We start from the raw sequence: 23,602 nt of genomic DNA on the forward strand, positions 1-23,602 counted from the left end.
GTTCGATGCAAACTCACGTTGTTGATTGACTCCGATTTCAGAAAAAGTGGGGAATGAATACTGATGCCGACCCATCAATATGGGTATTTTTGGAATCTGGGTGACGTCTAGAGATCGAAAATTGGTATACGACGCTATTTTGAAATCCAAGATGGCGGATAAGGTATTTTTGGAACTAGGGTGACGTCTAGGGATCGGAAACCGATGTCTGACGCCATTTTGAATTCCGAGATGTCGGCTTCCGGTTTGAGAAAAGCGTGAAATACTGTAAAATACCAATATTTTTCTGAAACCCGATGGCCTCGAATATCGATTTTCTGCATCTGCGTGTCGTCCCCGTTTCTTAGGGTATTTGACACTTTTTCAGAAACCCGATGGTCGCCATCTTGGACTTCAGAAAGCCCTCGTTAATTTAATTTTCGTTTAAACTAAAATAACAATTTATTGCTACATATACTCCGCATGCCATCCCTATTGGCAACCAATATTGTCCGGATACTATATTTTGATGCCTGAGATTTTGAGTCCTAATAAGCCCCGAATTGAAGTGAAAGAGGAAAAAACGAAGGAAGCGTTTTTCGAGTCATTTATTGCGTCAATTGAAACAAGTCTTTGCTTCAAATGAAGTGAATCGATGATCTTGACGCACGAAACAAGCGATAGCCAAGTCATGTTTGACAGGAGTAATGTTCATCGTGGCTCGATAACAAGAAACACAATGACTTACACGAAAATTATATTGCTCGAAATGAAGCGATTCGGCAGAGGGTTCATTTTCTTTTCTTTGTTTCGAAAATGCCCTGATTCGGACCTGTGGTCCAATTATTCAAAATTTGTCTATATTTTAACTCCCCTGGAATTTAATCGAAAATATTTACATGATTTTATTAGAACATTCTCAAACATTCCCTTTTGAATCTAGCGTTTTTTTTTCAGAATTCTTCTAAAATAAGATTAAGATTCTCTCTGAGAGTTCCTAAAAACAGTCTAGCAACAACAACCATGACATTCATCTTGAGATTTTCTTCGAATTTTAAAGCCTTTTTCTAGGAATTCGCTGAAGATTCCTGCTATAATTCCATTCAAAATCCTCTTTTGAGTGCCCAAATAAACCACTTCAGAATTGTCTTGAAATTTTGTTAAGAAATATCTTGGACTTCTCTTAATTCTTTTGCAATTCTACCAGGGTGACCAGTGAATTTTCATTTTAAAATTTCCGGGTTTTTCCCGGTTTTCCCCTTTGAAATCTCAAAATAATCCCGATTTTAAATATTTAGATACAACCTTCCTCATAATTGTCCTTTTCTCGCTTTTTAATTAATACAAATTTCACTATAACGGAACTAACAACTCTATACTTTCATCTCCTCATCCATCGTACAACATGTTCACTAGGACTGATGCAAAATTTGGAATTTTCGCTCCACAGTGCTCAAACGATTCCAAATTGGGCCCTGATTAGCCTCTCAAAATTTGAACTCATTTAGTGAGAAACTGACTTGGCAAAAACCATTTGAAGTTTATATGGGAATTACTATGGAGAAACCATAATTTCGGTTCATATCCATCTCAAAATTCACCAGTTCACTTTACTTTAGAAAATGATAGCTGAGCTTGTTGAATTTACTCAGCTACAACTCTGTTAAAAACCACTTTTTGATGAAATGTAAGGAACAAAAATTATTAATGATTCAAGTCACTGATGTCTTATGATTATGCTCCATGTTCAGCAGGCAACATTGGTGTTTATGGTGCGTAGAATAGAGGACGACAATCATGACTACTATCTCACACAATACAGTTGCTTAATCTTGCCATAAGATTATCAATCTCTTAAACAATTAATAACTATTTAATTTGACGTTTGGCTGAAAAACGATTTTCTGCAAAGTTGTAGCTGATAAAAAATCCCATAAAGATAGCAATAGAATTTGTTAACAGTACAATATGTAAAAATGCTGAAGACAAGGAACAAAAAGTTTTGTTTTCACATAGTAATTTGCATATAAACTTCAAATGGTTTGTGCCAAGTCATTTTCTCACTAAATGAGGAGGCTAATCAGGGCCCAATTTGGAACCGTTTGAGCACTGTGGAGCGAAAATTTAAAATTTTGCATCAGTTCAATGTCTGATATTTGAGGATAAACATCGCCAACTATGTAAATATTTGTTCTGCAAAGAATTTCAAGAATGCTATATTATTTTTGTTGAGCTTAATTTAGATGCAAGTTTGAAAGAAGGGGAATAATTTTATCTAAGTTCTTGAAGAAATTTTGTAAATAGTGCTTAGCGAATTATCAAAGTTATCTACCAAGATATATCAAAACTTTAAAGATTTCGAACGCAAAATCACCAACTATCGAATAAAGTAATAAAACATGATTAATTAAAGTAGATTACTCTCGATTTTTTAATGACTCTTCCGTGAATTCCCTGACGGTTCCTTCCATAAAGCCATTTTAAATTCACTTGAATTCTCCCTAGAATTCCCATGCAGTTAACCCCAGAAATGATATAATTTTTTACTTAGAATAATCTTGGACTTCTCCCCTGGATTCTATTGGAAATTTAATTCGTATTCGCCTCAGAATTCTCATGGTTTTTCAAAACAAAAATCCATCTCAGAATGCCCTTGAAACTCTTCTCCGAATTCCTTTGAGATTCAACCCTATAAAATTCGATTCCATTGGAATTCTTCTCCGAAGTTATTTAGAACTCTCTAGAGTCTCTTGTAAGTATCCTCTGAAATCAAACCAGAATTCTTTTAGAACTATTCGCAGAGATCATCTTTGCATTCCATGGGATTTCCATAAAATTCTCATCAGAGCTCTCTTAATAAAAAAAAATCAGAACTAATTTTGAATTCTTATAAGAATTGGACCTACAACCTTGATCCAATCATCATAGAATTCCTCTCAGAACTCTAGTTAAAATACACATGTAGCACACCTTTCAACTGTATTTGAATTATTTCCTAAAATTGTTTCGGAGCTGAATTTTGCATCTTTAATAATTGAAACAATGATCAAAGGCGACGCTCCGCTTAAATCTTACGCCAGGTTTAACTATATGACCCTCAGAGCACTTAATTATGAGACTTTCGTAATCTGTACTTCGATATTCTTCTCTGAAATATCTTGGTGTTATATTTATCGTTTTTGAGTTATATTTTTTTGAGGTTTTGGGTTTTCGCTCAATACTCTTATACGACTAGACTACCTATACTATAATATCTTTATTTTTTTTTCCTAAAAAGCTATTTTAAGTGATATTTTGATCTTTGAAATCGGTGGTTCAAAAATAGAAATGGTTCAAAAATATTAATTTTTGGAAAAATCTTTTTTTTTTGAACAACCTTAGGCCAAATTAAAAAAAATGCTGGTCTAATACATTGCGATAAGGAACAACACTACCAATTTTAACGAAATTCTAAGAACCACTTTATCATTTTGCTATGGAATAGCTGAATTTTAACCAGGGTGACCAGTGAACCGCAAAAATTCAAGGAACTTTAAAACACCAGGAAAAATGCTGGGAAATGCCTTGAATGGCTGAATTTATATTTTTTTTTACTACTGACGACTTCCTTAGAGCCAAGTATTGAATTCCAACATTTTATTGATATTTACCGATTTCACTCTACTTTAGTGACTATTTATAGGGAAATAGTTAATTTAGTGACTTTCAGATATAAAATGTGACTTTTTAGTGACTGACTTCAAAATAGTGATCAAGTCACTAAAAAGTGATCTGCTACTAGTCCTGAATCTAGGACTTAAAATCTCGATCTTGAAAAGAAAATGTTAGCTTCCATGATACATTTGAGAGAATTGAGAAAAAAAAATTGGAATGCTGGCAAACATTCTAGAACTCTAAGACAAAGTAATTCGGACAGTTGTGCGGCCCAGTATTGTCGATATTTTTAACCTAGGGGAAATGGCTCTAATGTAGGCCAATGGATCTAAGATTGGGCCCACCGCTAAAAATCTGCTGTTTATCAATTTTATCTAGATGAACGGGTCATTGGGACGGCACTAATGGATATTTTTGGTCGCTGTTGAAAAATTAGTCGATTGCTGAATTTATGTATGGACCCAAATTAGGGACATTTACGTCGAAACCACATCCATTTTCCCTATGTAAAGTCATTTTATGATCTAGGATATGAATATTTTTTTTTCTAAAATCTGATATTGGAAATTTTTGGATTCCGGAAGTCTGGAAAAACTACAAAACAATTTAATGGATGAAAGTTTGTTGTTACTTTGTACGTGAAGTTTAAGATTTTCAGAGTCGGGAGGATATAAGTAGAGCAATTCCTCCCAACTCTGAATTAGATGGCTTTGAAAAGAACTCGATAATCTGCGGCATATTTTGACTTCTTTCGGCAACATATTGGAGTGCAAAAGCGCAAAATCGACCGCGTTAAGAAAGGTGGTCAGGTTTTGACCACTTGTAACTCTGTCAATAGCGGATGGATTTTAATTATAAACAAGCCATTCGATTGGAAATTTTTCAACGAATCTGCTAAAATGAACACGTTATCAATTTTCAATAGGTCACTATAGAAAACTACAAAAATGTCTAACTTTTGCAATGGTGATCAAAATTACCTCCGATTGCCTGCAAAAAGCGCGTTCCCTAACACAGATTTCAAAATCGAATTTCATCCGGTCTCGCCGAACGGTGCTTATTCTATCACCGTGTGTGGTGAGTGGTGGTGTCCTGTCGTCTCCAGCAGCAGCAGCAGTAGTGCTTTCGGTGCGTGGCGTTGTACATTTTCACCAGTACACAACGAAAGGCTCCCAGCAAGCAGCTAGCTATCACGGCTGCCCTGAAGAGCCCACGATTCACGGAAGAAGGAGAAGGATGCCGCACCGCTACTGATCGGATTCAGTTGCTCGTCGTGAGCCGTGAAAAAAAAACAACGAAATTGCTGTCAGTGTTAATATCACAACTACTGACGGAATGGCATAAAAGTAAAAAGTTAATAAAATGTTATTTTGAAAAAAATGTCGATTCTAGAAAACAAAACAAAAATATAGCCAGTTCGGTAAAAATGCTCTAGCACTTGTATCAAATATTTTTTTCGAAAAAAATTATAATTTTGAAAAAAAAAATCAAAATTTTACGGATAGTTGACAAATCAAATTGCAGGTAAACGAAAAGCTCCAGTGGTATGTCGGTTCGCCGAAGATTCCCGCCTGTTCGCAGCTCTTCTTGTCAGACTTTACACGTTGAGTTTTAATTAACCTTTCAAGACAGAAATTTCTGACCAAATCAAGCTTGTGGATTTGATGTGATTTTTCAAAACTAAAACTAGTTCTTTACTCTCAAGATAAGTCGTAAAAAGGTGACTGACTTGAAAATAGTAACCTAGCCACTACAAAGTGATCTGCTACCAGCCCTGAACTCTAGAAAGGGTAGGTGAAACTCACATTACTCTGTCGAAAATCATTACAATGGAATTGGAAATCTTACTTCTGATCAATCTCATTATCACCTCGAAATTTCAAAATCACAAATATCAGCTCTCCCAAAAAATTCAACAATGAAACTGGAACTTCATGTTTGCTGCGGAGGGATGTCATAAGGGATGTTACCTCCAACTAGATTCGTCTGGAGTTCGACCGGCTAATTGTTTTTCATTCATTCGGAATTTGGAGAACTTTCCTAAGTCTGTTCTTCCGTACATTCGCTCCAGTTTGCGACCCTTTTCGGTCTAGTTCGAGATTCATGGGGTGTTTTCTAAATTCCTAATCCTAATGATTTTCTGTTTTATAGGAGCAGGAGTTTCGTACCTTCCTACCCATCCGAATACCTGCCAATTATCCTCCGATTCCTAACTCGTGCTGCTGCGACCGTCCGATTCGTCCAAAAACCCCATTTGATTCTTCTTCAGTAAGTCCCAGCTGGAACTTTACGTCTGTCCAGAAGTTAATATTCTTTGAGTACTCCAAAAGCTGCTAATTTGGACACATAATCATGCAAAAGCACTGACTTAATAAATGCAAAGCAGAACTCCCCACCGGTGTTCAGATATTCGCTTTGCATACCAAATTAGGCCTTCCCACATTCTTCAAAAAAAAAAAAAAGATCATTCATTGTTCTAAAACACCCTCCAATCCGTCTACGACGTCGTCGCTGCTGGCATCACTTCACGAAGAACAACAGCAGGTCAGTGACCGCAAAGCGTGTGCACTGCACTTGCTCCAGTGCGAGAGTCATGCATCGCAAATGCCGCACGCCGGTGCATGGCACTGCATTATTATTTGCTGGCAAATATTTTCTCATTTGCTGTGATGATTGCCAAACTGTCTTATTTAGGCGGAGCCAATATTTAGAGTCATCTCGAATGCATTTCCCAAGTTATCACAAACATCAATAGAGAGAGAGAGAGAGAGATCGCATATGGCGATCGAATAATGAAGTCATCTGGCAAGCGTTCAACCATACGCTGAAGCTACACAGAGCTGCAATTGTCAGTCGAGCCCAGCCCCGAATGACGGATACACTATTCTGATCCAATTTGAACAAAATTGAAAACAATTTATAAGCACTCGGCACACGGGCAGATGGATGAAGCTCCGACCCGGGTATCCATTCTAGAATATTGTTCCTAGAATGCGAATGCGAACACCAGGCGGGGTACAATGTTGATAAAAATCATATTTTGAGTTCAATTGAATTTGAATTCGTTTCCGTTCGTCCGATGGTGCTGCATCATCGTCGACGTCGGAAGAGGATCGCTGTCATCCAACACACAAACAATCACACACACACAAATTGTGTGTATGGAATTTTCCATTTTAATGCAGTTTCTGTCAGTATTCACACTATCAATATGCGCGAAGCGACGACGACTCCGCACCGGCGGATGTGCCCTCTCGGTACCAGAGAGATGGTAGTCCACGTGTACCAGTTTCTTATGCATCGCGGAATAATCATCAACGAGGACGACGACGACGACGATGAAACGATTCAGAATTCGCTGCGCTGTACATGAGACTGGATTATCATTTCAGTTAAGTGAGGCTCGAGGCTGATACACTGTGCACTTGGTTTTGTCTGATTGGACGAGGTGAATTGTTGTCAATTTCGGTTGATGGAAAAGTCCGCATGTGAAGGGCAATCGAATTGACCTCCAAAAAATGTGCGCTGCGGTGTGACGTGGACGGTTAATTTTAAAAGAACGATTACTCTTATCGGAAAGCTGTCATTCTTTCAATGCCAGGATTGGGATTTGATGAGTTCGAGTATTTGGTTTGCGGTGAGGAATCAAAATTGGAAACTAAACTCGAAGTAAAAAGGAAATTTTTATGCTTCACTACTGCTCATCGCCCGCACATTCACCTCACACTTTGTCACTTCTTAGAGAGATATTATAGCAAGGATATAATGCTAAGCTGTTTTAAAATAACCGTCCTCGGAACAATTTTGTTCAAGACTGATTAATGCAAAATAGCCAGGATTAAAATAAATTATGAGAAATTAAATTTTTGTGCAGTAGAGCCGCAAAGTGCGTCAATTTGATGCCTTCTGAAAAGTCTGAACCAACTTAACAACTTTAGCAAAGACGGGAACTTTATACTTGGTTCAGAAATGAATTTAGTCTAAAAAACAGCGTATTTTATATATTATCAATTCTGCAATTTTCTAAGCTTTGCTATTGAATATTTTACCGGGATATTTTTTTTATTTTGTAGACTAAAATTAAAATGATTTTTACCGTGTTTATATTTTTCTGAAAAGGTCATCTATAAAACATTTTTTTTATTTTTAATCAAACTGTTTTTTTGCCGCGGGTCGGTCACAAGCCCTAAAAATCGAAAACATTTTTTTTACGTAGGACTACGTCTGTGATTTCTATACACTTTGTGAAAACCTAAAATGAAACATGTAACAAAATTATGAAAGATTTTGAACGTTAATAACTCAGCTGCCCCTGAACCAATTTCAATAATTTTATCATCAATCGATCAAAAATATGTCTACGCATCTGTTAAATTTAAGGTTTTTAAAATGTCACTACTGAAAATTGCATGAATGTGCAACTGTTGCCATGATAATCAAAATTATAATCGATTGCCTACGAAAAGTGATTTCCCTAACACAGATTTCAAAGTTGAATTCCATCCGGTCTCAACAAACGGTGTTTATACAATCACCTCGTGGTGAGTGGTGGTGTTCTTCAGTATACAACGAAGGGCTCCCCGCAAGCAGCTAGCTATGAGGTTGGCCTCAACCGCTGATCGGATTCAGTTCCAATCACCATGTGTGGTGGTGTCTGGTCCTCGGCATCAGCAGCAGCATCAGTGCTTTCGGCGCGTGGCGTTGAACTTTATTCTCCAGTACACAACGAAAGGCTGCCTGCAAGCAGCGAGCTGCTACCCACATGAGCATCATCCATATAAGGAGGAAGAAGCCGCACCGCTATTGATCGGAATCAGTAGCCCTTCGTGAGTCGCTGTGGGCCATCTATGTCAAGCGCGTCATACTAAAGAGTATAAACAGAAGAACTGCTGCAGTTAACAAATAAGATTTATTATATAAGACCACGTAGTCCTACGTCATCATTGCGTAGGGCTCCCAAGTTCTTCGTATAGAAGCTACGCATCAAAATGTATACGATAATTTTTGGATGCTCATCCAAATTACTATGCGCTCATATGAGCAAAATTTCACTGAAAATGTGCAACATGAGAAATGTTCTGTCTTCATCTAGATTCACTTCGCGCCTTTAAATGTGGAATTAAAATACTCCAAACTCAGAAACGAACGTTTAAAAAAAAATCTGCTTACAAATGTGCCTTAACATATGTGAGTGGATCAGATATAAAATTGTGTGCGACCATCAGGTGCAAATAGTTTGGTTTTATTTGGGCCACCTTATGTGCATATGCACTCGATTTCGGAAAAAAATCTTTTTAGTATAGACCACCAAGCTTTAAGTCAGTTCCATTAACATCAGTAAATATGCAGAAACTATTCAGTAAATCTTTGGGGCCGATCTGAAAACTTCAGGACAGTTCCATGAATATCTGGAAAAAATGCGGGAGCTGCAGGGAAGTTCCGAGAACTTTGATAAGTTTAGAGAAGTTTACCATTAATTTCAGGAAAATATCGGAAACCTTAACAATAGTCCAAAGAACTTTAAGGAAGAGCAAGCATTTCCGCATTTCGTCATCGTTGGGCTTTAGGTAATGATAAACGTCGCTAGAACTATTCCACAGCCGAGGAAAATATATGAGGAAGTCAAAAGCGCATTCATTAATGTATGAGCTAGGTAAAGGAGTTTGACTAGTACTGTCGCAATAATGGCCCTTCGCTCAATTTTAACTTCTATTAAATGTTCACACCACCGTACTCTAGCGGAACTATCAACCTACCCTCTTCAGAACTTTCTCTAGCTAATAAACTACCGCACTAAATCTTCATGTTGATATTAGTATAGCATTTTCAACCAACTCTGAAAAAAAAACAAAACTTTGAATTACTAGTAAACTAGTTTAGTAAACTTAAGGAAAATTTCGGAAACTTCATAGAAAATCCAAGTAATTCACGGAAGTCCAGAAAACTTTAGGGAAGTTGAGAGATCTTTAGGGCCGTTCTATTAATTTCAGGGTAATTCCAGAAACATGATCGGGAGAATGGCGAGAAGTTTAGGGAAGTTCCATAATTATCAGGAAATATAAGAGATCTGTAGGGTAGTCCCATTAACTTCACAAAACTTGTAGGAACTTTAAATAACTTCTGAAGAATGAAAGGAAATCCGTTTTTCATCCCAAAATTTCTCGACTTCCCTGGGCATAGAGTATGATTGTAAAAATGGTTCAGGCATCGAAAGCTAATATGCAATATGTAATAAGCAATAAGCTTGAAATGCGAAGAAGAAGTAGAAGATGTATAACGCAAATGATAACATGGCTCTGTAAAGTTCATTCGATTAAGCCTGAACAAATAAATTAATTAACAAAAAAAATAGAACTTTAGAGAAGCAGAGACAACTTGAGGAAAATTGTAGAATCTTGAAATGCAAAGAAGACGAATAAGATGTATAACGCAAACGATAGCTTGGCTCTATAAAGTTTATTCGATTGAGCCTGAACAAATAAATTAATTTACAAAAAAAAACTTCAGAGAAGTAGAGAGAACTTGAGGAAAATTGTAGATTTTTTAAAGAAGTTCCAAGTAGTTCAGAAAACCTAGATCTAGAGATATCATAGGATTTCCAGTGATCAAGGGCAGTGTCGTCCCGTAGCCTCACTTTTTACCTGTGCACCAACTTTCAAAACCAGATTTAATGCCATATTCATACTCGAATCGGTTGAAAAATACACTTTATCTTCTAGTTTGCTCGATATCTATCCATTGCAAGCAATATTTTGATAATTGTTTATGTTTTGAGAGTTGGTGCACAGCTAGATTGAGGTTAAGGGGAAACGCCACTGCTTAGGGTGAATCTAATTATTACAGAGATGTTCCAAAGGAAAGTCACTTTAATGTCCACATCAGTAAATGTAAGTTCCAGTAAATTCAAGACCCCTTAAGAGCTCCAGAGAACTTAAGAAAACATCAGTAATATTTCGGAAACTTGACAGAAGTTCAGAGAACCTCAGAAAAGGTTACAAGTTTTCAACAAAGAATTTCAGGAGAATAGAGAAAACTTCAGGGAAGCTCGGAGAACATCAGGACAGAGAACCTAAGGGCAGTTCAATTAGTTTCAATGAAATAGCTGGAACTTTGAAGAGGTATTGCAGCATTTTCAAAAATTTCCGCAAAATTCCGAGAGCTTCAGGAAAATGTCGGAAACGTTTAGGAAGTTACATGAACATCAGGATAAGGTTATGTGTGTTCCGCGAACAATGGAGGGTCTTCAAGGGAGTTTTATGAACATAAAAAAAAAAAAAAAAAAACTGGGGGAGGTAGCTCATCGATTCTTCCGGTTCGCCTCCTAGCATCGTGCTATAAGGTACCAGGCGATAACCAGGGTAGTGGCTCGATAGCTTGATGACGTCATTTCGTTGGCGTCTGCTATGGGAAATTATCATAGCAGGCGTTGACGATGGGACGTTGTCGAGTTGTTGAATAGCAACTATCGTGGTAACTCACCGATTACCTGTCGATCTGCCAAATTTGGAAAGACGTCTGCATTGAATTGTCTCATATAATAATATTCCGCCCACTATATCACAAGAAATTGCGAGTAGCTGAGTGGAATGGAGATAAGTTAAGCATTGGGTACAGGACCAAGTCTCCCCTGGGTGGTGCCAAAAGATGAGCGCAATAGAATCATCAAGTTGCCATAAGGCACGGAATGAGACTATTGCATGGCTGCGTAGTCAAAGTCTTCCATTCGTTAGTCATTTCAGGTGGATTAGAACAGGTTTAGGTTTAGGGTGGGCGTTGGCCAGATTTGGTTTCCTAAATAGGACCTAGATTATTTAATACACTAGTAACCTCAACTTCTGTCACAATGTTTCATTGTGACTAATCAACACTCAACGGGTAAAATATCAAATTTGCGGTAAATTTGAAAAAAAGGGAACTTGGAGTGTAGAGTGCACTGTCCACTGGACGATTCTGAAGCCTGACCAAGTGAGTGGGTTACGGGTTTATTTGATTGTACGTCATTTCCAAGTTATATATAGATACATTCATACCATTGGCATTTTGTATTTGAGATAAGACAGAGACAGGATGCGGAGGGCCCGCTTAGGGGGAGCGTAACCCATGTTATGGCTTCCATTTATTAAATAGTTCAGATAGGCTGGAAATGATAGGTTCATGGTGAGAAAATGTACCATATGGTGCCCGTTCACTGATCAAAATTAGATTCAAATCGTCAGGCCCTGCCCTGGAATAAGGGAATTGACGATGATTTGTCAATTTTCATTTTGTGCGTATTTCTCGCGTAAATTTTGAAAAGGGCCTAGCCTGAACAATACGTAAAGAGCAAATTGAAACATTGTACGTCGCGTGAAAGTGGAACTTAATGAAGGCCTAAGTACTTTTTCGTAGTTTTTAGTTTTCGGATTTGAAAGATCGTCGGTTACAGTGGCCTGCTTACTGAGCAGAAAAACGCGGTCCCAGGTCCTTACATATCAAAGAGATTTATAGTAAAATCGCTTGTGTATCGTGTATTTTGTGAAACTCATTGTTGTCGTTGGTTCCGGGTTTGAATGGATACAAAAATTAGAGCAACGGTATTATGTGATATGAGGGGCTCGGTGGCCTTAGAGCAACCGTTTTTGCTTACTGAGCAGAACATCATGAGTCTAATCTCAGGCCCATCCACAATCAAGATTCGTCAATCGTTTTATTTGTTAATATGACTACATGGTAATAACAGCAACTCGGTGATTAAAAAGGTGCTCGTCTGCCTAGTGGCAAACGTTTTTGCTTACTGAGCAGAAGACCGTGGGTTTAGTCCCAAGCTCCTTCGCGTTATATGATCGTTAGGACATTAATTCAGCTTATCGTTTACCAAAACGAACCCTGCTGCAAACCCAACCCTATTATCCAACATCCCAGTGATTCCTCGTGGAAGTGCAGAGGTGTTCTCGGCTTCCATCAAAGCGAGTGTCATGTCAACACAATCCTTCCCATTCCTTTCTTGACCTGTGTTCGGGCGCGGCCGGCGCTGGTATTGCCTAATTTAAGATCACCAGTTTTTACACATTGAGGATGATTGCTAGTCCCAAGCATCGTCTATTGGTTCTCTGTGTAATTACAGCTGATCTGGCAATAACAGAGTAGCAACCGTGGGCGGTCAATCAAGCTCAAGCTATAAAAAAAAACTGACAGAACATTTGAAAATATAGGCAACTTCAAAGAAGTACCAAACACTTCAGGAAGTTCAGAAATGTTCACGTAAAATAAGAGATTGTAGGGGAATTTCCAAGACTTTCAAAGAAGATTGCATAACTTTAGGAAAAGTATGGGAAATTTCGGGAACTTTTTAAAAATACTGACAAATTCTGCGAAGTCTAAAGAACTTATCGAAGTTCGGAGATTTTTTGTACAATTTTAATTACATCAGGAAAGTCTAGAATTTCGGGGAAGTTTTAAGTTGTTGAAAATTTATCATCGATAATTTAAGGGCAGTTTCATTAACTTCAGAAAAATTTCAAGAACTTCGTTGAAAATTTAAGAACTACATTAATCTTTCGTTCTTATTTCAGGAAAATAGTGGGAAGCTTCGTATCGTTCCGGAAATTTCAGGGAAGTCCAAATTACTCCAGGAATGTTATAAAATTTCTGGAAATCTTGAGAACTTCACGGAAGTTCAGACAACTTCAAGAAAACTCTGGAAACATAATGGACTTCAGGGAAACTTCAAGAACTTTTGGAAAGTTTCGTGAACATTAGGAAAATTTGGCTGCATTTTAAATGATGAGCTATAAGCTTCAAGGCAGTTTCAAATGTGTGGCAACTTCAGGGAAGATCATGGTAGTTCTAGTAATTTCAGGAAAATTGAGGAACGTTTTGAGAGGTTCCCAAATTTTCAAGAAATTTACAGAACTTCAGAGATGTTTAGAAAAGTTCAGAAATATGTTGAGAACCTCATAGAAGTTCATGGATTTTCAGGAAAGTCAAGGGATTCTCAAGGGCCACCCACATTCGGATCTGACGTTTAGCGGCAAAGTAACGTCAACGCAACGCAAACGAATCTAATGTGGGTGGCCCTTCAGAATAGTTCTATGAAATTCAAGGCAGAACCAAGGGCTTCAGGAGAATTCTCACGCCACTTTTCAAATAGACCAATGTTACATATCCGCCATTTTGAGAAAATCGAAATAGAAGTTCGACAGATTATTATTTTAACTGTTTAGAAACAATACATGTTGCAATACTATTTTTAATGTTGAAAATTCAGTAGAAACGGAAAAATCACAATTTTATTTTGAATTTAATGCTAAAGGGTGATACGGTCAAAATTTGGTCAATATCAACTTGACGTATTTCTTTCAATTTTGCATTTAAAAAACCTGAACACCCCTCATTTTGAAGGTGTGTGTGTGTGTAGAATGTTGCTCCTATTTTGATTTTGGAATTCACTCTTCAGTTGTCAAAATGCCGTCCAAGCAAGAAGAGCAGCGTATCAAAATTTTGCTCGCGCATCGCGAAAATCCGAGCTACTCGCACGCAAAGTTGGCAAAATCGCTAAAAGTTGCCAAATCAACCGTTACAAATGTAATTAAAGTGTTTGGGGAACGTTTGTCGACAGCCAGGAAGTCTGGATCGGGGGGAAATCGAAAACCGGAAGCCGCTGAGACGACAAAGAGAGTTGCCGGTAGTTTCGAGCGAAACCCTAACCTCTCTCTCCGAGATGCCGCAAATAAGCTGGGTGTATCGTCTACAACCGTGCATCGAGCCAAAAAACGAGCCGGACTATCGACTTACAAGAAGGTAGTGACTCCAAATCGCGATGATAAACAAAATACGACGGCCAAAGCGCGATCCCGGAGGCTGTACACGACGATGCTGACGAAGTTTGACTGCGTGGTAATGGACGACGAAACCTACGTCAAAGCCGACTACAAGCAGCTTCCGGGACAGGAGTTTTATACGGCAAAAGGAAGGGGAAAGGTAGCAGATGTTTTCAAGCACATGAAACTGTCAAAGTTCGCAAAGAAATATCTGGTTTGGCAAGCCATCTGTACCTGTGGCTTGAAAAGCAGCATTTTCATAGCTTCCGGGACTGTCAACCAAGAAATTTACGTGAAAGAGTGTTTGAATAAACGTCTGCTGCCTTTCCTGAAGAAACACGGTTGTTCCGTACTGTTTTGGCCGGATTTGGCATCTTGCCATTACGGTAAAAAGGCCATGGAGTGGTACGCCGCCAACAACGTGCAGGTGGTTCCCAAGGACAAGAACCCTCCCAACACGCCAGAGCTCCGCCCAATTGAGAAATACTGGGCTATTGTCAAGCGGAACCTAAAGAAGACCAAAAAAACTGCTAAGGGCGAGCAGCAGTTCAAGGCAAACTGGCTTTCTGCGGCGAAGAAGGTGGACAAGGTGGCTGTACAAAATCTGATGGCAGGGGTCAAGCGTAAGGCCCGGCAATTCGGATTTGGAAAAGCGGAAGCCTAACTGAATATTTTTCCTGAATTTTATACTAATTGAACTTGAAAAAGAAATTTAATTTGATTTTTTAAATAAACGATTTCACCGATTTACACGCGTTTTCCCTTGACCAAATTTTGACCGTATCACCCTTTACAATATAGAAAAAATCACATAGGACGTTTTGACTAGTCCAGTTGTACATCGGACATGTTACATTGAACGATTTGTTCTACATGATACTTGATTCCCTTTCACAGACTTCAGAGTAGAGTACCTAACTTTAGATTGGCCCCGCCTTAAGAAAATGAGCACCAATCATGTTAGGCAGTCCGAATGACCGAAGTAACAATCATGTACCCATCATTTCAAACTGTACATTAGACAATTATTGACCAATGATTATCTTAAATAAATGAAAGTAAATTTGGATGGGTGTTTTGTATCACATTCAAGAGCAATAGTTTGTATCGCTTAGCTCGATTTGTTTACATTTGTTACTTAGGACCTATTGAAAAGTGACGCGAGAATAGGGAGATATTTTTTTAAAAGTTCCGAGTAATTCAGGGAATATCAGAAAATCCCAGGGCAGTTCTAGTAGCTTCAGGAAAATTACAAAAAACATTTGAAGAAGTTTCGAGAAATTGTTAAGCTTCAGGAACTTTCTCGAATTCCAGAAAAAAAAATCGGGAACTTCACAGAAATCTATGATCATTAGGAAAATGATGGAACTTTAGGGAAGTCCAGACAAGTTCAGGGAAGTACAAAGATTTTAAGGAAAGTTCCGTGAGCATCAGGGTAGCTTGGAAAACTTCGAAAGAATTTCAAGGCAGTTCCATTAACTCCGGGAAAACTGTGGGAACTTTGAGAATTTCAGGGAGGTCCAGAGAAATTCACAAAAATTAAGATATTTCTAAGGAAATTACGTGAATTTAAGGAAAATTCCGGGATTTTCAGGGCGGTTCTACGAACAGCTGGAAAATTGCAGGAACTCTATTGCCTTTGCCCTATTTCTAATATCTGACTGTAGCAAATAACAGTCAAGTTTCTGCCTGGAGATTCATAAGACATTTCATAGATCGATGGTTTTTTTTTTTCTAAATACTCCTGGCATCGCTGACAGAGAATTTCTGATGCTGCTATGGGAAAACAATTCAAATAAATGGAAGAGAGAATCATGCGATTATTCAGAGGAATCCTGAAAGCGATTTGGAATACATCTTGGAATGATTCTAAGAAAATTCCATAGATATTCTATGAAAAGTAATCTTCTATCTAAAATCTTAACACTTTTTAGGTCACTCGTGACTTGTCCGGATGGATGAATCTTCAACTCGTGACTTTTATCGTGAGAAGCATGGATGCCCCCCAACGCCAAATAGATTCTCCAAGGTAATTGTACATCATTTACTCAATTATAAACTCCACCCTCCCACTAAATCCCTTATTCACCACTAGAAAAAAAAATCCATACCGATTGATATCAGCATCAGGGAAAAAAGAGGGAACAAGAATTGATTGGCCTTCGCTGTAGAAGGGAACTCTGCAAAGGACATTCCGGACCGGAAACGTCTCGGACAATGATGTATATCTGACCAGACTTGAAAGTGCACACGGGGAGGGATCTATTACGGGAGAGCACACGAACAAAAAAAAAACGGAAAAAGAAGGAAAATCGTATGAACGTGATATCACGATCGATGGCAGCCCCGACTCACTGGACGACCGTAGGTAACGACGGATATGGAACAAAAGTAGTGAGGAAACCATTTTTCATTCTCGGTGAATGATACGACCCACCACCGGGGGGTGCTTTTCTTTCCAGGAAGTGCAGGAAGTGAGAAGGAGCAGGATCTTTTTTTCTTCCAGGAACAAAAAGTTTCTGCTGAGGTTACATGCCGTGTGCTGGCTGAGTCAGAAAGTCGGTCTCAATTGCAGCTCTCCAGGGAGATTGCCAACCGTCGCTGGGAGGAATTCATCCCAGTTGTTTTGAGACTAAAACTTTAGTAATAGATTTTTCATGTTTAGTTGAACTTTGTATTTCCAGAGCGCATCGTTTCGGTGTCAATAAGGCACATCTCAAATTAGTCATTCAGCTTGTTCAACAAAAAGCAATTGTCTTCGGACGGGAACATTTCACTAGAAAGTTGAATTTTTAATGACGACTCGTCACTTTTCCACCGACAGGAAATTCTAGCATTTTTTGACAAGCAGGTCAAATACAACACAACCCCAGTGTGACAGCAGAACGCAGAAATTGGAAAATCAGCAGCGCATGTACCGGCTGACAGGTTTCAATTGCCTAGGAATTTTTGTCTGCCTTATTATTTCCATCTGTTGTACACAAGATACCTCTACGAGAGCAGCCAAAACATGCAACGGCAGGGGAAAAAAAGACGAAAGTGTATCATTCTTTCTTCCCCGAAAATAACCCATCCGTCAAAGCTGAAAACAGGGAAAATCTATGCCACCTTCTTCTGGTGATTCTTCTTGCTCTTCTTACCGCCGGACTAGGGTTCAGTTTAGCGTTTTTCCGGTAGGTAGGTGATGCCAAAAAGCGACGACGACGACGACGACTAATGATGCTCTCGCTACTGAACCTGTCGTGGTGACATCACCATACCAACCTTTGTTCAGCGGCCGTCACCGTCGTCGTCGTCGTCATCGGGATGAATGTTTTGCATGTGAACGACGAACGTGGTTCAGAAGATCCGAAACTTACCTGTGGATAAAGAAAAGAAAGGAAAATGATATATTGTTACTTGTTACCACTTGTCTTTCAATGCTTAGTATAATGAGACGATTAAAGGCGTATAAGACCTGCTCCTGAAGCTGCCTCATGTCATATCATTCATAAGCTACGCTTTAGAAATTCATATACGTCGTTCATAAGCCGGGCCTTACGAAATTCTTAAGTTTACTTGCCTTAGTACCTCCACTGCCTTTCCACTCACAGTATGGAAGATTAAATTTTCCGAATTTTAACGTTTAAGCATCGATTTTTCTGACTTGAACTTTAATAAAAATGTGTTCTTCTCCGCAATTCGGTATGTTGCTTCCACGGGTTTCGCTGCTAGTGCTTTCACGACATTGGAAATTTTGCCAGAGATGCAATTGCTATTATGTACTATCTTTCGCCAACAACAGTTGAAAGCTAACTGATCTCCTGTAGCTTATTAGGATTTATTTTCGGCTTCTGCACTATATTAAAACATACGTGTCTGACATTTTTCGACCTACAAAGTTAAAATTGCTGCCATCTCGTTTGTTTTCAATGGATTTTGATGAAACAACTGTCGATCGATCAAAATTCGTACTAGCAATATTTTCTTTTTACTAATGGCAGGAAACATTAACATTGCCCATTTTCAATGTAGATTGCCCTATTAACATACTAGTCTGGTAAGCGTGATTACCTCTCACCCCAACAGGCCAGGGTTCAATCCCAGTTGACACCACCGGGATGTTCTGAGGCATAACATCTCTTATCACGGATTTCTTCGGAAGGGAAGTTCCCCCTTGGTCCCCGGTTCATGAGTCGATGAGTCGATAGGTAGGGTCCTTGGCGTCGGTAGCATTGGTGCTCAGCACGGAAAACAAGATCGACGGAAAACAAATCAAGGAAAAAAACATACTAGCGATGATAGAACCATGAACACGATTAATTTTTATTATTCTGGATTATGCGAAAACAATTCTGGAGGGATTCATTTATCGCAGGGGTCTACTATGGTGCGAAATGTTGATGTTACCTTGTTGATTCTCCAGTGTTAGGAAAATCATTCTCAAATCTCATTAATTGACCCTCCCGAGAGCATAAACTCGTGTGCGTATCCACAAAGCAAAACTCATGCTTGAGATTCTTTGTAACTATTTTCACGTTATCACACTCACAACACCAAACATTAGTTTCAGCTTAAAACTAATGAAAACTGTGGAAACGTCAATTCATGGCATGGTCACGCAAAGTTTTCCATCGAATAATAATAATAATTAAGGGGGGAGTACACTTTGATTTTTCAAAAAAATGCATTTTTTTTCTGGCTCGGGTTCCTTGGGATGTATACTTTAATTTAGAAAAGACTCCAAGTCCGCCAGAATATTCCTTACCGCTTAACGAAGCGATTTCCTAAAACATGTACCGGCGCGCTGAGAGAGCAATTTTATCTTTAAACGCGTTTATCTCGAAACGGGGTTTTTCAAACTGGCGTGGGAAATAACTCTAACCAGTTATCATCAAATTTGGATATCGCCTAGGTTTTCTTGTTCAGAATTAAATTCTGCTTAGAAATACGTATCCACATTTTCGATTTTGTCAAAAATGGATTTTTAATCCACGATTTTGTAAGCATTTTTAGGGTGAAAAATGGACTTTTTTTTCCTAAGGCCACAACTCTTGAAAAAATTAATTAAAAAAAATCGGAATACGTATTTCTAACCCAAATTTCTTTACTAATCAGGATTTTTGTTCGATTTATGTTCCAGGATCACATGGAAAGAAGTATTTTCCCACGCCGTTTTCCGACTTCCGCACGAGGAAGCCCGCGCGACCTGGTGCACCGGCCACGGGGAGACGCCAATCGAGTTAGCAAATTATCGAAAATTTGTTATAAGAGTACTAAAATGCTTCTATCAATTCGATTAGAAATTTTTAATAAATTTTCCAAACAGTTTGATCATTCAAACTGATTTATCGGACAAAAAATAAAACAATCAAAAGTTTGATCTCAGTAGACATCACCACACACGATGATTGAATAAGCACCGTTCGGCGGGACTGGATGGAATTCATTTTTGAAATCTGTGTTAGGGAAAGCGCTTTTTGCAGGCAATTGGTGATAATTTTGATCACCATTGCAACAGTTGGACATTTGTGTAATTTTCAACAGTGACCTATTGGAAATTGTTAAAGTGTTCATTTTAGCAGATTCGTAGAAAAATTTCCAATCGATTGGCTTGTTTAGAATTAAAGTCCATCCGCTATTGACATAGTTATAAGTAGTCAAAACCTGACCACTTTTCGTAACGCGGTCGATTTTAGTTTTCTGACATTGCACCCCCAATATGTATGTTGCCGAAAGACGTAATCCTACGCCAAAAGGTTGTTTCAGCATTTGTGATTTTTCAGGTTTTGTGTTGACGGTGGTGTGACATAAGAGTGACACGATAATACAGCAAATTGTGGAAAACCCACTTTACAACGTAATAAACTTTGGTTGAAAACCATTGCAATATTTGTGGTGGAATGAAATGAAATGAGCTCGATTCTGACTGGAAATCATGATTGCAGGGTGGCCACTGGATTTAAGGATTTAAATTCCCGGTTGTGATGAAAATATCCCAAGCATCACACCACTACAAGTTTTATCGAGGTTTCACAAAAGCAAGGTCTACAAGAGCATTAGAAAACCAACACTGCCACTTGGGTCATAGATTATGATTTCGGATAACTTTCGACCCTTGGGAAAGCGGTCTGGAGTTCTGAGATCACGCAGTTTTCAAGGGAATCTATAAGAGAATTACTATGAAATTGCTAGGAGAATCCCTGAAAAATCTTGCGAAGAATCGCAACGGAATTTTTAGAAAAAAAATCCGGATGAATTCTGAGCAGAATTCTGCATGAATTTTGGGAGGATGCTTTGGGAATGCTAAGCTGATAAGGGGATTTCCAGAAGAAAAATTCCAACGAGAATACCATGATAATTCTGTTAAGATTCACTTCAAGAGAATTCTTAGGAATAGCTTCTTCTTCTTACTCGCAGTTCAAGCTTATTGCGTATGGCATATTAGCTTTTTGCGTGCTCTCAACATAGTATTCTAGATGCACTTCCACAGTTATTAATTGAGGGCTTTTGATGCCTGTACCATTTTTGCATTGGTATAATTGTGTGGCAAGTCCAATTATACTTTTATGCCCAGGGAAGTCGAGACATTTTCCAACCCGAAAAATTCCTAGACCGGACCGGGAATCGAACCCAGCCACCTCCAGCATGGTCTTGCTTTGTAGATGTGCCTTTACCGACCCGGTTTTAGGAATATTCCATGCGTAATTCTCACGAGAATTATTAAGAAATTAAAAAAATTGTAGAATAATTATTAAAAGATTTCTGGACAAGATTCCTAAATAAAGTGGTTTGCAGAGAATTATGAGGGTTGTGATGCACATAAACTTCAAGGAAATACCTGAGAGAATCATAATATTATTACGGAGAATATTAAAAGCCACTCTGATGACATCTTGGGTTGATTCTAAGCTAAACTCTTGAGATAATCTGTTAGAAGTCTAGACATTAGCTAGTAAATTCAGACATTGAAAATATTTGAAAATCCTGGACACCACAACTCTAGACTCTGGATTTGATAAAACTGTTCTGTTCTGATTAAAGTTCTGAGACTTCGACTAAGTTTTCATATTTACAACAAAAGATTTAAGGTTCCGGCCTAGGAAAGTCTGACTAACCCAACACGAGTCGAACCGCCATTATAAGTCTGATCGGCAAATCCTCTTCAGGACTTTGAACATTTTTGAGACTACGAAGTGACTTTTTTTTAATGATTTTCAATCCAGGACTAAGGAAAATTTGATAAGTGGTTCACCTCTGAAAAGTACAGATAAGTCTGCGTACACTTATTTCGAGGTTGCAATCAAATTCCCGGTTAATTATCGGTTCTCCAACTTTTCCCAGTTCAGTGGCCACCCTGTGGTTGCATCGTTCCGAGAACATCATCCGTGAATGCGCTTTGCTTTCTGTCGTTTTCATAGTTTTGTTTTTGATTGCGTGACAGTCATCGTTGTCACCGGATTCGAACGATGATACCAACTCACGATCAATGTGTTTATACAGTCATAGCGCGGTCGTAGTGGTTTGTAGTGATACGAGGGGCTCGTTGGCTAAATGGCAACCACTTTTGCCCATTGAGCAGATGACCGTGGGTTCAATTCCAAGTTTCTTCACATTAAAGAGTTCATCTTCTATTTTTTAACATGATCACATGATTTATGAAATCGATTAGATTTGAATAACTTCATGTTGCCAGGTCGTGTGATCGATCATCAGTCGTAAGAAGCTCGTGGTTTTAATCTCATATTTCTTCGCGTAGAACTTTTCGCGTTTGAATATAACGTATATGCTGGATCCGGATTCAATTCCCGGATTTCTCCTAGTTATTCCCGGTTATATATAATATTTATCAATTTTATCTAGAAGAACGCGTCATTGGGACAGTACAAATGAATATTTTGGACGCTATTGAAAATTTAGTCGATTGCTGAATTTATGTATGGGCCCAAATTAGGGGCATTTAGGCCGATATTACATCCATTTACTCTATGTGCCTGAAAAAAAGCAATGGCGTTTTATTTTAAACGTTAAAAACCGGAAGCCCCCCAATTAACAAACAACAAATTTTCAGAATTGTTGAACGTTTTAAGCTCTAATATCACAAACAAATAGTCAAATTATGATCAATAAATCATTTGTTTTAGATCCAGACTTAAAAAATAAATAAAAAGTTCAAACCAACGCGTAATTTTTAAAACCACTGATTTAAAAATCACAACTCTTGTATTTGGAAAAACATTTTGAATTCGTACACTTTGAAGAATTGTCTAGACAATTTAAATGACAAAACGAAATGATTTTGGAGGAGAATTGTAGGGAAATTCTAGGGATAAGTCTAAAGGAGTTCGGAGAGGATTTTCAAAGGAGTTTTACTAGAAGTTCCAGGTTATTTTGAAAAGCAAATATGTCTACAATTCTGATATTGATCATCACGGGTGAAAATCTTTCAACCCTCTACTGCCCAAGCCCGCCTGTTTGTGGCGTGAATTTAAAGCACTGGGACTATAAAAATCGAATTGTTCAACAATTGTTGTACATCTGTTAGGAAAAATACAAGACTTATTGAACATTTTAAATAAATCGGTTCAAAAATTGTTGTTGTAAACATGTTTTCTATGATTTTCAGAAAAAAAAATCGATTTAACTTCAAAAAGAAAATTCCATCGCAATGACCTTTGAACTGAACAGATTTTTCTGAAATTTCGATCATTAATGGCTAGTAATGTGAGTTCTTGTTTCATCTGATCGTTTGGTTAAAATTGGTGCAATTGTTGGTGAAAATAAAAATAAAAATATATCTACGAAAACTGCTCTAGACAAGCTCTAGCGATCTTGTTAAAATAAAACTTCCATCAAGCTAGTTCGAAGATAGCTTCAAGGTTGTGTTCCAGATTTCCTTGAAATTTTGAGCATATTTCCAAAGAACTTCTAAATTGGCGTTCCAGAAGACTCTGAAGAAATGTCGAAAGGAATCCGAAAGAGAGTTTCACGAAAATCCTGAAATAATGTCAAGAATGTTGAAAAGAATGTCAAGGCAATTCTGATGTGAAATTAAAAAAAAAAAAACTTTTGGGAGTATACTTTCCATGTTTTGAGAGTTCTACCAAGAGATTTCTGAGGAATATTCCAAGGGAATTAAAAAATATATATGAGGACATAAATTAAAACAAGTTCTTCCCAGCATTATTGAA

At 38.1% G+C, this 23,602-nt stretch overlaps 1 protein-coding gene across 14 annotated transcripts in view; it reads right to left on the bottom strand.

Annotated features, from left to right (window-relative positions):
• The window catches only part of LOC135708360 (RNA binding protein fox-1 homolog 1-like), a 953,484-nt gene that overhangs the window by 573,538 nt on the left and 356,344 nt on the right, over window positions 1-23,602 (bottom strand). The window lies entirely within an intron of this gene.

This window comes from Ochlerotatus camptorhynchus, unplaced genomic scaffold (assembly GCF_037179485.1).
Source record: "Ochlerotatus camptorhynchus isolate MF236.1 unplaced genomic scaffold, CSIRO-AGI_Acam_v1.1 ptg000330l, whole genome shotgun sequence".
Classification (NCBI taxonomy): domain Eukaryota; kingdom Metazoa; phylum Arthropoda; class Insecta; order Diptera; family Culicidae; genus Ochlerotatus; species Ochlerotatus camptorhynchus.